Below are 12,515 nucleotides of genomic sequence, written 5' to 3' on the forward strand. Positions count from 1 at the left end.
GTTTTAATACATGCAATGCTTACTTTTAATGTACTCTTGCATGTTGTAGCCTGTGTAATTGTGCAGAAATCGTTTTTGAGGAATGCAAAAACATTTCCTTGTGTAATAATACCTTTTCTGTAAGAATGACTTGGCCGGTTAGCTCAGTTGGTTAGAGCGTGGTGCTAATAACGCCAAGGTCGCGGGTTCGATCCCCGTACCAGCCAGTTTTTTTCACAATTAAAAGAGAGTAGTCATGCATCACAGTACAAGACGTTTAAAAACAACGTATAGGTTGTTTGTTTATTCTGGTCATTAACTGGGCTCTGATGGCTGATGTTTGTTCAAAGGTGAGTGTTGCTAGTACCATGTAAAGGGCACTCTGGTCAAACAGCCCCCAGCCTCCCTCTCCTATGGCTGGACGACCAGCCCACTCCTTAGGTCTCTCAAAGTGCACTTTTTGAAGCCCTGTTTAAAGCTGGGACGCATCAACTAAAGGTGACACTTTCTCTCCAAATGTGACGATATCTCAGCTTCTCGTTGGGGTGTCCAGAGGTGACGAGAGGTGAAGGAAAGAGCACATGGGTTATGTAGGCATCATTAAATTGTCTGCTATGTATTAGTGATCTCTAACATCGTTACACTCTCGTTTAGTTTAACGTATGTATAGCACACTCGTCCACCCGTGTAAATATTGCAAAATGAATACAGATATGTACACCTAATGATATACGTTTGTCGTGACCCTCTTTGTAATTTTTCCATACCATGTTCAGGTTTTTCTTTCTCCATTTTCTTGTCGGTAGTAGCTGGATAAAAATGTAGAGACGGAAAAGTATGGAGTGCCTCACAGTGATACCGACACAGAAGGTACAATGGTTCTATGTGAGTGGAAATAGGCGCTGTGGCTTAGTTTGTTACAGCGCCTGTCTTGTAAACAGGAGATCCTGAGTTCGAATCTCAGCAGTGCCTTATTTTTACACAACCTCATACAAGACTTTTTGTTTGATTAAAGACTCATTGTCTGCAAACACAATTTCTCCTATCATAATTATCCTCATGTATACAATGCTCCTCCTTAAAACCTAAAGATGTTTCGGGTTTTTACCTGCCATTGTAATGTACCACCAGCCACCAGTATCTTTAATTTTCAAAGCCAATCAGTTTGGTTTTGTGACGTAAAAAGATGTTTTTAAGCTTCGCTCGCTTCAAAGTACAACCTAGGCAGCAGTAATGCAAGCTTCAAACAACAGGTGCAGCACAGGCAGCACCTGAGTACCATTGCATTACTGACACTGTTGCTGAAGAGGCAGAAGAGGTTCAAGCTTCAGTGCCTCAAGAACAGGCAACGCAAGGGCAGCAGAGTCTGATGGATTGTGAGAGCTTGGAAAATGACACTGTGTGCTGCGTGGAGCTAAAAATGCTGTATCCATAGTACTGCGCCAAGTTTTGGAAGCCACATCAGTGATATTGTGTTCTCTTAGGGAGACTTCACGTGAGGTTCTGGAGGCCTATTCTGAAATATTGTGTCTGTCCTGGGAGACTCCTACGGAGTATTGTCATGTGCATCACACCACATACGAAACATCATGTCCAGTTCTTCATGGCTTACCAAGAGGTTTGATACTACTCTTCCAATGTTTGAATAACATAACGCTTGAGGTGTAAAAAGGAGGGAGCGGTCCTTGCAGAGTAGGACTGGAGGTCAGTCTGTGTTGGTTTGTGAACATCCCAGTCAAAGAGGCGAAATGTGCAGCATCTGCCTCAAAACACATACACAACATATAAGACTCTGATGACTGACAGTGTCACCTGATTTGCACTATAAAAGTCACATACGTCATGGTCCTGAGTAGCCCAAGTAGCTCGCCGTGATCGTATAGTGGTTAGTACTCTGAGTTGTGGCCACAGCCACCTCGGTTCGAATCCGTCATGGCATTGCGGTGGCAATATCATGGCGGTTGGGAGATATTTTTTATTTGCAATATACAGAGTATTATTATTTTTTAAATAACACCTGTCCCAAACACTTTGTTTTCTTTGATTTGTGAAATTGCCAGCTTTAATCATGAGAAGTCATTTCATTATGATGCCACAGCTGTGGGGCAGAAGGGACAGAGTGTTTTGATACATGCAATGCTTACTTTTAATGTACTCTTGCATGTTGTAGCCCGTGTAATTGTGCAGAAATCGTTTTTGAGGAATGCAAAAACATTTCCTTGTGTAATAATACCTTTTCTGTAAGCATGACTTGGCCGGTTAGCTCAGTTGGTTAGAGCGTGGTGCTAATAACGCCAAGGTCGCGGGTTCGATCCCCGTACTGGTCAGTATTTCTCACAATTAAAATAGAAAAGTCTTGCATTACAGTACAAGACGTTTAAAAACAACGTATAGGTTGTTTGTTTATTCTGGTCATTAACTGGGCTCTGATGGCTGATGTTTGTGCAAGGGTGAGTGTTGCTAGTACCATGTAAAGGGCACTGTGGTCTAACAGCCCCCAGCCTCCCTCTCCTATGGCTGGATGACCAGCCCGCTCCTTGGGTCTCTCAATGTGCACTTTTTGAAGCCCTGTTTGAAGCTGGGACGCATCAACTAAAGGTGACACTTTCTCTCCAAAAGTGACGATTTCTCGGCTTCTGGTTGGGGTGTCCAGAGGTGACGAGAGGTGAAGGAAAGAGCACATGGGTTATGTAGGCATCATTAAATTGTCTGCTATGTATTAGTGATCTTTAACATCGTTACACTCTCGTTTAGTTTAACGTATGTATAGCACACTCGTCCACCCGTGTAAATATTGCAAAATGAATACAGATATGTACACCTAATGAAATACGTTTGTCTTGACCCTCTTTGTAATTTTTCCATACCATGTTCAGGTTTTTCTTTCTCCATTTTCTTGTCGGTAGTAGCTGGATAAAAATTTAGAGACAGAAAAGTATGGAGTGCCTCACAGTGATACCGACACAGAAGGTACAATGGTTCTAAGTGAGTGGAAATAGGCGCTGTGGCTTAGTTTGCTAAAGCGCCTGTCTTGTAAACAGGAGATCCTGAGTTTGAATCTCAGCAGTGCCTTGTTTTTACACAACCTCGTACAAGACTTTTTGTTTGATTAAAGACTCATTGTCTGCAAACACAATTTCTCCTATTATAATTATCCTCATGTACACAATGCTCCTCCTTAAAACCTAAAGATGTTTCGGGTTTTTACCTGCCATTGTAATGTACCACCAGCCACCAGTATCTTTAATTTTCAAAGCCAATCAGTTTGGTTTTGTGACGTGAAAAGATGTTTTTAAGCTTCGCTCGCTTCAAAGTACAACCTAGGCAGCAGTAATGCAAGCTTCAAACAACAGGTGCAGCACAGGCAGCACCTGAGTACCATTGCATTACTGACACTGTTACTGAAGAGGCAGAAGAGGTTCAAGCTTCAGTGCCTCAAGAACAGGCAACGCAAGGGCAGCAGAGTCTGATGGATTGTGAGAGCTTGGAAAATGACACTGTGTGCTGCGTGGAGCTAAAAATGCATAACCAGAGTACTGTGCCAAGTTTTGGAGGCCACATCAGTGATATTGTGTTCTCTTAGGGAGACTTCACGTGAGGTTCTGGAGGCCTATTCTGAAATATTGTGTCTGTCCTGGGAGACTCCTACGGAGTATTGTCATGTGCATCACACCACATACGAAACGTCATGTCCAGTTCTTCATGGCTTACCAAGAGGTTTGATACTACTTTTCCAATTTTTGAATAACATAACGCTTGAGGTGTAAAAAGGAGGGAGCGGTCCTAGCAGAGTAGGACTGGAGGGCAGTCTGTGTTGGTTTGTAAACATCCCAGTCAAAGAGGTGAAATGTGCAGCATCTGCCTCAAAACACATACACTACATATAAGACTCTCATGACTGACAGTGTCACCTGATTTGCACTATAAAAGTCACATACATCATGGGCCTGAGTAGCCCAAGTAGCTCGCCGTGATCGTATAGTGGTTAGTACTCTGCGTTGTGGCCGCAGCAACCTCGGTTCGAATCCGAGTCACGGCATTGCGGGTGGCAATGTCATGGCAGTTGGGAGATATTTTTTATTTGCAATATACAGAGTATTATTATTTTTTAAATAACACCTGTCCCAAACACTTTGTTTTCTTTGATTTGTGAAATTGCCAGCTTTAATCATGAGAAGTCATTTCATTATGATGCCACAGCTGTGGGGCAGCAGGGACAGAGTGTTTTAATACATGCAATGCTTACTTTTAATGTACTCTTGCATGTTGTAGCCCGTGTAATTGTGCAGAAATCGTTTTTGAGGAATGCAAAAACATTTCCTTGTGTAATAATACCTTTTCTGTAAGAATGACTTGGCCGGTTAGCTCAGTTGGTTAGAGCGTGGTGCTAATAACGCCAAGGTCGCGGGTTCGATCCCCGTAACAGCCAGATTTTTTCACAATTAAAAGAGAGTAGTCATGCATCACAGTACAAGACGTTTAAAAACAACGTATAGGTTGTTTGTTTATTCTGGTCATTAACTGGGCTCTGATGGCTGATGTTTGTGCAAGGGTGAGTGTTGCTAGTACCATGTAAAGGGCACTGTGGTCTAACAGCCCCCAGCCTCCCTCTCCTATGGCTGGACGACCAGCCCGCTCCTTGGGTCTCTCTAAGTGCACTTTTTGAAGCCCTGTTTGTAGCTGGGACGCAGCAACTAAAGGTGACACTTTCTCTCCAAAAGTGACGATTTCTCGGCTTCTCGTTGGGGTGTCCAGAGGTGACGAGAGGTGAAGGAAAGAGCACATGGGTTATGTAGGCATCATTAAATTGTCTGCTATGTATTAGTGATCTTTAACATCGTTACACTCTTGTTTAGTTTAACGTATGTATAGCACACTCGTCCACCCGTGTAAATATTGCAAAATGAATACAGATATGTACACCTAATGATATACGTTTGTCGTGACCCTCTTTGTAATTTTTCCATACCATGTTCAGGTTTTTCTTTCTCCATTTTCTTGTCGGTAGTAGCTGGATAAAAATTTAGAGACAGAAAAGTATGGAGTGCCTCACAGTGATACCAACACAGAAGGTGCAATGGTTCCAAGTGAGTGGAATAGGCGCTGTGGCTTAGTTGGTTAAAGCGCCTGTCTAGTAAACAGGAGATCCTGAGTTCGAATCTCAGCAGTGCCTTGTTTTTACACAACCTCATACAAGACTTTTTGTTTGATTAAAGACTCATTGTCTGCAAACACAATTTCTCCTATTATGATTATCCTCATGTACACAATGCTCCTCCTTAAAACCTTAAGATGTTTCGGGTTTTTACCTGCCATTGTAATGTACCACCAGCCACCAGTATCTTTAATTTTCAAAGCCAATCAGTTTGGTTTTGTGACGTGAAAAGATGTTTTTAAGCTTCGCTCGCTTCAAAGTACAACCTAGGCAGCAGTAATGCAAGCTTCAAACAACAGGTGCGACACAGGCAGCACCTGAGTACCATTGCATTACTGACACTGTTACTGAAGAGGCAGAAGAGGTTCAAGCTTCAGTGCCTCAAGAACAGGCAACACAAGGGCAGCAGAGTCTGATGGATTGTGAGAGCTTGGAAAATGACACTGTGTGCTGCGTGGAGCTAAAAATGCTGTATCCATAGTACTGTGCCAAGTTTTGGAGGCCACATCAGTGATATTGTGTTCTCTTAGGGAGACTTCACGTGAGGTTCTGGAGGCCTATTCTGAAATATTGTGTCTGTCCTGGGAGACTCCTACGGAGTATTGTCATGTGCATCACACCACATACGAAACGTCATGTCCAGTTCTTCATGGCTTACCAAGAGGTTTGATACTACTTTTCCAATGTTTGAATAACATAACGCTTGAGGTGTAAAAAGGAGGGAGCGGTCCTAGCAGAGTAGGACTGGAGGGCAGTCTGTGTTGGTTTGTAAACATCCCAGTCAAAGAGGTGAAATGTGCAGCATCTGCCTCAAAACACATACACTACATATAAGACTCTCATGACTGACAGTGTCACCTGATTTGCACTATAAAAGTCACATACATCATGGCCTGAGTAGCCCAAGTAGCTCGCCGTGATCGTATAGTGGTTAGTACTCTGCTTTGTGGCCGCAGCAACCTCGGTTCGAATCTGAGTCACGGCATTGCGCGTGGCAATGTCATGGCAGTTGGGAGATATTTTTTATTTGCAATATACAGAGTATTATTATTTTTTAAATAACACCTGTCCCAAACACTTTGTTTTCTTTGATTTGTGAAATTGCCAGCTTTAATCATGAGAAGTCATTTCATTATGATGCCACAGCTGTGGGGCAGCAGGGACAGAGTGTTTTAATACATGCAATGCTTACTTTTAATGTACTCTTGCATGTTGTAGCCCGTGTAATTGTGCAGAAATCGTTTTTGAGGAATGCAAAAACATTTCCTTGTGTAATAATACCTTTTCTGTAAGAATGACTTGGCCGGTTAGCTCAGTTGGTTAGAGCGTGGTGCTAATAACGCCAAGGTCGCGGGTTCGATCCCCGTACCAGCCAGTTTTTTTCACAATTAAAAGAGAGTAGTCATGCATCACAGTACAATACGTTTAAAAACAACGTATAGGTTGTATGTTTATTCTGGTCATTAACTGGGCTCTGATGGCTGATGTTTGTGCAAGGGTGAGTGTTGCTAGTACCATGTAAAGGGCACAGTGGTCTAACAGCCACCAGCCTCCCTCTCCTATGGCTGGACGACCAGCCCGCTTGGGTCTCTCAAAGTGCACTTTTTGAAGCCCTGTTTGAAGCTGGGACGCATCAACTAAAGGTGACACTTTCTCTCCAAAAGTGACGATTTCTCGGCTTCTCGTTGGGGTGTCCAGAGGTGACGAGAGGTGAAGGAAAGAGCACATGGGTTATGTAGGCATCATTAAATTGTCTGCTATGTATTAGTGATCTTTAACTTCGTTACACTCTCGTTCAGTTTAACGTATGTATAGCACACTCGTCCACCCGTGTAAATATTGCAAAATGAATACAGGTATGGACACCTAATGATATACGTTTGTCGTGACCCTCTTTGTAATTTTTCCATACCATGTTCAGGTTTTTCTTTCTCCATTTTCTTGTCGGTAGTAGCTGGATAAAAATTTAGAGACAGAAAAGTATGGAGTGCCTCACAGTGATACCGACACAGAAGGCACAATGGTTCTAAGTGAGTGGAAATAGGTGCTGTGGCTTAGTTGGTTAAAGCGCCTGTCTAGTAAACAGGAGATCCTGAGTTCGAATCTCAGCAGTGCCTTGTTTTTACACAACCTCATACAAGACTTTTTGTTTGATTAAAGACTCATTGTCTGCAAACACAATTTCTCCTATTATGATTATCCTCATGTACACAATGCTCCTCCTTAAAACCTAAAGATGTTTCGGATTTTTACCTGCCATTGTAATGTACCACCAGTATCTTTAATTTTCAAAGCCAATCAGTTTGGTTTTGTGACGTGAAAAGATGTTTTTAAGCTTCGCTCGCTTCAAAGTACAACCTAGGCAGCAGTAATGCAAGCTTCAAACAACAGGTGCGACACAGGCAGCACCTGAGTACCATTGCATTACTGACACTGTTACTGAAGAGGCAGAAGAGGTTCAAGCTTCAGTGCCTCAAGAACAGGCAACGCAAGGGCAGCAGAGTCTGATGGATTATGAGAGCTTGGAAAATGACACTGTGTGCTGCGTGGAGCTAAAAATGCTGTATCCATAGTACTGCGCCAAGTTTTGGAGGCCACATCAGTGATATTGTGTTCTCTTAGGGAGACTTCACGTGAGGTTCTGGAGGCCTATTCTGAAATATTGTGTCTGTCCTGGGAGACTCCTACGGAGTATTGTCATGTGCATCACACAACATACGAAACATCATGTCCAGTTCTTCATGGCTTACCAAGAGGTTTGATACTACTCTTCCAATGTTTGAATAACATAACGCTTGAGGTGTAAAAAGGAGGGAGCGGTCCTTGCAGAGTAGGACTGGAGGGCAGTCTGTGTTGGTTTGTGAACATCCCAGTCAAAGAGGCGAAATGTGCAGCATCTGCCTCAAAACACATACACAACATATAAGACTCTGATGACTGACAGTGTCACCTGATTTGCACTATAAAAGTCACATACGTCATGGGCCTGAGTAGCCCAAGTAGCTCGCCGTGATCGTATAGTGGTTAGTACTCTGCGTTGTGGCCGCAGCCACCTCGGTTGAATCCAAGTCATGGCATTGCAGGTGGCAATGTCATGGCAGTTGGGAGATATTTTTTATTTGCAATATAAAGAGTATTATTATTTTTTAAATAACACCTGTCCCAAACACTTTGTTTTCTTTGATTTGTGAAATTGCCAGCTTTAATCATGAGAAGTCATTTCATTATGATGCCACAGCTGTGGGGCAGAAGGGACAGAGTGTTTTGATACATGCAATGCTTACTTTTAATGTACTCTTGCATGTTGTAGCCCGTGTAATTGTGCAGAAATCGTTTTTGAGGAATGCAAAAACATTTCCTTGTGTAATAATACCTTTTCTGTAAGAATGACTTGGCTGGTTAGCTCAGTTGGTTAGAGTGTGGTGCTAATAACGCCAAGGTCGCGGGTTCGATCCCCGTACTGGTCAGTATTTTTCACAATTAAAATAGAAAAGTCATGCATTACAGTACAAGACGTTTAAAAACAACGTATATGTTGTTTGTTTATTCTGGTCATTAACTGGGCTCTGATGGCTGATGTTTGTGCAAGGGTGAGTGTTGCTAGTACCATGTAAAGGGCACTGTGGTCTAACAGCCCCCAGCCTCCCTCTCCTATGGCTGGACGACCAGCCCGCTCCTTGGGTCTCTCAAAGTGCACTTTTTGAAGCCCTGTTTGAAGCTGGGACGCATCAACTAAAGGTGACACTTTCTCTCCAAAAGTGACGTTTTCTCGGCTTCTCGTTGGGGTGTCCAGAGGTGACGAGAGGTGAAGGAAAGAGCACATGGGTTATGTAGGCATCAATAAATTGTCTGCTATGTATTAGTGATCTTTAACATCGTTACACTCTCGTTTAGTTTAACGTATGTATAGCACACTCGTCCACCCGTGTAAATATTGCAAAATGAATACAGATATGTACATCTAATGATATACGTTTGTCGTGACCCTCTTTGTAATTTTTCCATACCATCTTCAGGTTTTTCTTTCTCCATTTTCTTGTCGGTAGTAGCTGGATAAAAATTTAGAGACAGAAAAGTATGGAGTGCATCACAGTGATACCGACACAGAAGGTACAATGGTTCTATGTGAGTGGAAATAGGCGCTGTGGCTTACTTTGCTAAAGCGCCTGTCTTGTAAACAGGAGATCCTGAGTTTGAATCTCAGCAGTGCCTTATTTTTACACAACCTCATACAAGACTTTTTGTTAGATTAAAGACTCATTGTCTGAAACACAATTTCTCCTATTATAATTATCCTCATGTATACAATGCTCCTCCTTAAAACCTAAAGATGTTTCGGGTTTTTACCTGCCATTGTAATGTACCACCAGCCACCAGTATCTTTAATTTTCAAAGCCAATCAGTTTGGTTTTGTGACGTGAAAAGATGTTTTTAAGCTTCGCTCGCTTCAAAGTACAACCTAGGCAGCAGTAATGCAAGCTTCAAACAACAGGTGCAGCACAGGCAGCACCTGAGTACCATTGCATTACTGACACTGTTACTGAAGAGGCAGAAGAGGTTCAAGCTTCAGTGCCTCAAGAATAGGCAACACAAGGGCAGCAGAGTCTGATGGATTGTGAGAGCTTGGAAAATGACACTGTGTGCTGCGTGGTGCTAAAAATGCTGTATCCAGAGTACTGTGCCAAGTTTTGGAGGCCACATCAGTGATATTGTGTTCTCTTAGGGAGACTTCACGTGAGGTTCTGGAGGCCTATTCTGAAATATTGTGTCTGTCCTGGGAGACTCCTACGGAGTATTGTCATGTGCATCACACCACATACGAAACGTCATGTCCAGTTCTTCATGGCTTACCAAGAGGTTTGATACTACTCTTCCAATGTTTGAATAACATAACGCTTGAGGTGTAAAAAGGAGGGAGCGGTCCTAGCAGAGTAGGACTGGAGGGCAGTCTGTGTTGGTTTGTGAACATCCCAGTCAAAGAGGCGAAATGTGCAGCATCTGCCTCAAAACACATACACAACATATAAGACTCTGATGACTGACAGTGTCACCTGATTTGCACTATAAAAGTCACATACGTCATGGGACTGAGTAGCCCAAGTAGCTCGCTGTGATCGTATAGTGGTTAGTACTCTGCGATGTGGCCGCAGCAACCTCGGTTCGAATCCAAGTCACGGCATTGTGGGTGGCAATGTCATGGCAGTTGGGAGATATTTTTTATTTGCAATATACAGAGTATTATTATTTTTTCAATAACACCTGTCCCAAACACTTTGTTTTCTTTGATTTGTGAAATTGCCAGCTTTAATCATGAGAAGTCATTTCATTATGATGCCACAGCTGTGGGGCAGAAGGGACAGAGTGTTTTAATACATGCAATGCTTACTTTTAATGTACTCTTGCATGTTGTAGCCCGTGTAATTGTGCAGAAATCGTTTTTGAGGAATGCAAAAACATTTCCTTGTGTAATAATACCTTTTCTGTATGAATGACTTGGCTGGTTAATTCAGTTGGTTAGAGCGTGGTGCTAATAACGCCAAGGTCGCGGGTTCGATCCCCGTACCGGCCAGTATTTTTCACAATTAAAAGAGAGAAGTCATGCATTACAGTACAAGACGTTTAAAAACAACGTATAGGTTGTTTGTTTATTCTGGTCATTAACTGGGCTCTGATGGCTGATGTTTGTGCAAGGGTGAGTGTTGCTAGTACCATGTAAAGGGCACTGTGGTCTAACAGCCCCCAGCCTCCCTCTCCTATGGCTGGACGACCAGCCCGCTCCTTGGGTCTCTCAAAGTGCACTTTTTGAAGCCCTGTTTGAAGCTGGGACGCATCAACTAAAGGTGACACTTTCTCTCCAAAAGTGACAATTTCTCGGCTTCTCGTTGGGGTGTCCAGAGGTGACGAGAGGTGAAGGAAAGAGCACATGGGTTATGTAGGCATCATTAAATTGTCTGCTATGTATTAGTGATCTTTAACATCGTTACACTCTCGTTCAGTTTAACGTATGTATAGCACCCTCGTCCACCCGTGTAAATATTGCAAAATGAATACAGATATGTACACCTAATGATATACGTTTGTCGTGACCCTCTTTGTAATTTTTCCATACCATGTTAAGGTTTTTCTTTCTCCATTTTCTTGTCAGTAGTAGCTGGATAAAAATTCAGAGACAGAAAAGTATGGAGTGCCTCACAGTGATACCGACACAGAAGGTACAATGGTTCATAGTGAGTGGAAATAGGCGCTGTGGCTTACTTGGTTAAAGCGCCTGTCTAGTAAACAGGAGATCCTGAGTTCGAATCTCAGCAGTGCCTTGCTTTTACACAACCTCATACAAGACTTTTTGTTTGATTAAAGACTCATTGTCTGCAAACACAATTTCTCCTATTATAATTATCCTCATGTACACAATGCTCCTCCTTAAAACCTAAAGATGTTTCGGGTTTTTACTTGCGATTGTAATGTACCACCAGCCACCAGTATCTTTAATTTTCAAAGCCAATCAGTTTGGTTTTGTGACGTGAAAAGATGTTTTTAAGCTTCGCTCGCTTCAAAGTACAACCTAGGCAGCAGTAATGCAAGCTTCAAACAACAGGTGCAGCACAGGCAGCACCTGAGTACCATTGCATTACTGACACTGTTACTGAAGAGGCAGAAGAGGTTCAAGCTTCAGTGCCTCAAGAACAGGCAACGCAAGGGCAGCAGAGTCTGATGGATTGTGAGAGCTTGGAAAATGACACTGTGTGCTGCGTGGAGCTAAAAATGCTGTATCCATAGTACTGCGCCAAGTTTTGGAGGCCACATCAGTGATATTGTGTTCTCTTAGGGAGACTTCACGTGAGGTTCCGGAGGCCTATTCTGAAATATTGTGTCTGTCCTGGGAGACTCCTACGGAGTATTCTCATGTGCATCACACCACATACGAAACATCATGTCCAGTTCTTCATGGCTTACCAAGAGGTTTGATACTACTCTTCCAATGTTTGAATAACATAACGCTTGAGGTGTAAAAAGGAGGGAGCGGTCCTAGCAGAGTAGGACTGGAGGGCAGTCTGTGTTGGTTTGTGAACATCCCAGTCAAAGAGGTGAAATGTGCAGCATCTGCCTCAAAACACATACACTACATATAAGACTCTCATGACTGACAGTGTCACCTGATTTGCACTATAAAAGTCACATACATCATGGGCCTGAGTAGCCCAAGTAGCTCGCCGTGATCGTATAGTGGTTAGTACTCTGCGTTGTGGCCGCAGCAACCTCGGTTCGAATCCGAGTCACGGCATTGCGGGTGGCAATGTCATGGCAGTTGGGTGATATTTTTTATTTGCAATATACAGAGTATTATTATTTTTTAAATAACACCTGTCCCAAACACTTTGTT

At 42.8% G+C, this 12,515-nt stretch overlaps 11 non-coding genes across 11 annotated transcripts; all 11 read left to right on the forward strand.

Moving 5' to 3' along the window:
• The first annotated feature begins 132 nt into the window (after positions 1-132).
• On the forward strand, positions 133-206 carry TRNAI-AAU (transfer RNA isoleucine (anticodon AAU)). Its single transcript has one exon. It is a non-coding gene; the product is annotated as a tRNA-Ile (tRNA).
• Positions 207-877: 671 nt separating this feature from the next.
• Positions 878-951, forward strand: TRNAT-UGU (transfer RNA threonine (anticodon UGU)). The gene has a single exon. It is a non-coding gene; the product is annotated as a tRNA-Thr (tRNA).
• Positions 952-2,232: 1,281 nt separating this feature from the next.
• TRNAI-AAU (transfer RNA isoleucine (anticodon AAU)) lies at positions 2,233-2,306 on the forward strand. The gene has a single exon. It is a non-coding gene; the product is annotated as a tRNA-Ile (tRNA).
• Positions 2,307-2,977: 671 nt separating this feature from the next.
• TRNAT-UGU (transfer RNA threonine (anticodon UGU)) lies at positions 2,978-3,051 on the forward strand. The gene has a single exon. It is a non-coding gene; the product is annotated as a tRNA-Thr (tRNA).
• An 895-nt stretch (positions 3,052-3,946) lies between these two features.
• TRNAH-GUG (transfer RNA histidin (anticodon GUG)) lies at positions 3,947-4,018 on the forward strand. The gene has a single exon. It is a non-coding gene; the product is annotated as a tRNA-His (tRNA).
• Positions 4,019-5,078: 1,060 nt separating this feature from the next.
• Positions 5,079-5,152, forward strand: TRNAT-AGU (transfer RNA threonine (anticodon AGU)). The gene has a single exon. It is a non-coding gene; the product is annotated as a tRNA-Thr (tRNA).
• A 1,283-nt stretch (positions 5,153-6,435) lies between these two features.
• On the forward strand, positions 6,436-6,509 carry TRNAI-AAU (transfer RNA isoleucine (anticodon AAU)). Its single transcript has one exon. It is a non-coding gene; the product is annotated as a tRNA-Ile (tRNA).
• A 668-nt stretch (positions 6,510-7,177) lies between these two features.
• TRNAT-AGU (transfer RNA threonine (anticodon AGU)) lies at positions 7,178-7,251 on the forward strand. The gene has a single exon. It is a non-coding gene; the product is annotated as a tRNA-Thr (tRNA).
• A 1,276-nt stretch (positions 7,252-8,527) lies between these two features.
• On the forward strand, positions 8,528-8,601 carry TRNAI-AAU (transfer RNA isoleucine (anticodon AAU)). Its single transcript has one exon. It is a non-coding gene; the product is annotated as a tRNA-Ile (tRNA).
• Positions 8,602-11,374: 2,773 nt separating this feature from the next.
• TRNAT-AGU (transfer RNA threonine (anticodon AGU)) lies at positions 11,375-11,448 on the forward strand. Its single transcript has one exon. It is a non-coding gene; the product is annotated as a tRNA-Thr (tRNA).
• Positions 11,449-12,344: 896 nt separating this feature from the next.
• On the forward strand, positions 12,345-12,416 carry TRNAH-GUG (transfer RNA histidin (anticodon GUG)). The gene has a single exon. It is a non-coding gene; the product is annotated as a tRNA-His (tRNA).
• The last annotated feature ends 99 nt before the right edge of the window (positions 12,417-12,515 follow it).

The sequence above is a fragment of the Lissotriton helveticus genome, chromosome 12 (genome assembly GCF_964261635.1).
Source record: "Lissotriton helveticus chromosome 12, aLisHel1.1, whole genome shotgun sequence".
In the NCBI taxonomy this organism is placed as follows: Eukaryota; Metazoa; Chordata; class Amphibia; order Caudata; family Salamandridae; genus Lissotriton; species Lissotriton helveticus.